Source organism: Arachis duranensis, chromosome 9, assembly GCF_000817695.3.
Source record: "Arachis duranensis cultivar V14167 chromosome 9, aradu.V14167.gnm2.J7QH, whole genome shotgun sequence".
Lineage (NCBI taxonomy): Eukaryota > Viridiplantae > Streptophyta > Magnoliopsida > Fabales > Fabaceae > Arachis > Arachis duranensis.
The window spans coordinates 46,224,437-46,226,897 of NC_029780.3; positions in this window are offsets into that span (position 1 = coordinate 46,224,437).

Below are 2,461 nucleotides of genomic sequence, written 5' to 3' on the forward strand. Positions count from 1 at the left end.
CTCCAATGGCAGGAATGGAGATGCTTCTTCCATCAAATTTGGACGTGGGCTTGGTAAAGTCACCAAGCATCCTCCTTGCATTATCATTATTGGGTTCGGCTGCCATCTCCTTCTCTTGTTCAAAATTTTCTGAAAGTTTACTTCTGGATTGTTGTAATTTAGCTTCTCTTAGTTTCCTCTTCAAAGTCCTTTCAGGTTCTGGATCAGCTTCAACAAGAGTGTCTTTTTCCTTGTTCCTGCTCATACGAAAGAGAAGAAACAAGAAAAGAAAGAGGAATCCTCTATGTCACAGTATAGAGATTCCTTTATGTTAGTAGAAGAAGAAAGGGGAGAAGAATGAAGAAGAATGGGTTCGGATATTTAGATGGAGAGAGGTGAAGAGAAGTGTTAGTAAATAATTAATTAAATAGAAGAAGAGAAGAGGGAGAGAATTCAAAAATAATTTTTAAAAAGGGGTTAGTAGTTTTCGAAAATTAAAGATGAGAAATAAGATTAAAATTAAAACTTAAAACAATTAATTAATTAGAAAGAATTTTTTGAAAAAGGATGAGATATTTTCGAAAATTAGAGAGGGATAGGTAGTTAGTTGGTTTTGAAAAAGATAAGAAACAACAAAAAGTCAAATAGTTAGTTTGACAAAGATATTAAAATCAAATTTGAAAAGATAAGAAGATAAGATAAGATAAGATTTTTTTGAAATCAAATTTTGAAAAAGATAAAAAAAAATTTTAAAAAAGATAAGATAAAAGATAAGATTTTTAAGAAAAAGATATTTTGAAAAAGATTTAATTTTAAAAATTAAAATTAATTACTTGACTAACAAGAAACTAAAAGATAAAATTCTAGAATTTAAAGATTGAACCTTTCTTAACAAGAAAGTAACAAACTTCAAATTTTTGAATCAATCACATTACTTGTTAAAACAACTAATTTTAAAAATTTTTGACCAAGTCAACCCAAAATTTCGAAAATTTGGAGGGAAATAAGGAAAATATATTTTTGATTTTTTTGAATTTTTTAATGATGAAAGAGAAAAACATAAAAATGACCCAAAACATGAAAATTTTGGATCAAAACACATAATGCATGCAAGAACACTTTGAATGTCAAGATGAACACCAAGAACACTTTGAAGATCATGATGAACATCAAGAACATAATTTTGAAAAATTTTTGATGCAAAGAAAACATGCAACACACCAAACTTAGAAATCTTTAATGCATGGACTCTAACAAACAAAAAATGCACATGAAAAACAACAAACAAAACAAAACAAGAAAACATCAAGATCAAACAAGACTTGTCAAGAACAACTTGAACATCATGAAGAACACCATGAATGCATGAATTTTCGAAAAATGCAAGAAAAAATTTTTAAAGCATGCAATTGACACCAAACTTAAAAATTGACTCAAGACTCAAACAAGAAACACAAAATATTTTTGATTTTTATGATTTTATAATTTTTTTTTTGGATTTGTTTATTATATTTTTTTTCGAAAATATTTTTGGAAAAATGAAAAAAGAAAAGAAAAATTTTGAAAAAGATTTTTGAAAAGTTTTTGAAAAGAAAATTACCTAATCTGAGCAACAAGATGAACCGTCAGTTGTCCAAACTCGAACAATCCCCGGCAAGGGCGCCAAAAACTTGGTGGACGAAATTGTGATCCTCAAAATTGGTCTCTTTGAATTTGTATGAAATCAAAAATACCCCAAAGAGATCATGGTATGATGAACTGGGATCTTAATAATCCCTGGTAATGGCACCAACAACTTAGTGTTGTTGTTGGACCAAAAGAGTTACAGGCACTATTAGAGAAGCTCACAACTCCATTCAACTTAACCAGCAAGTGTACTGGGTCATCCAAGTAATACCTTACGTGAGTAAGGGTCGATCCCACAGAGATTGTTGGTATGAAGCAAGCTATGGTCACCTTGTAAATCTCAGTTAGGCAGATTAAATGGTTATGGATTTCGAAAATTAATAATAAACAGAAAATAAAATAAGATAGAAATACTTATGTAAATCAATAGCGGGAATTTCAGATAGGCGTGTGGAGATGTTGTGCTCCTCTTGAATCTCTATTTTCTTATTACATTCATCCAATTTCTTCTTACTCCTTTCCATGGCAAGCTATATGTAGGGCATCACCATCATCAATGGCTACTTTTCATCCTCTCGGGAAAATGGTCCTATGCGCTGTCACTGCATGGCTAATCGTCAGGAGGCATCACCCTTGACAATGGCTCCATCCCATCCTCTCAGTGAAAATGGTCCAAATGCTCTGTCACAGCACGACTAATCATCTGTCGGTTCTCAATCAGGTTGGAATAGAATCCATTGATTCTTTTGCGTCTGTCACTAACGCCCAGCCTTCAGGAGTTTGAAGCTCGTCATAGTCATTCAATACCGGAATCTTACTCAGAATACCACAGACAAGGTTAGACTTTCCAGATTCC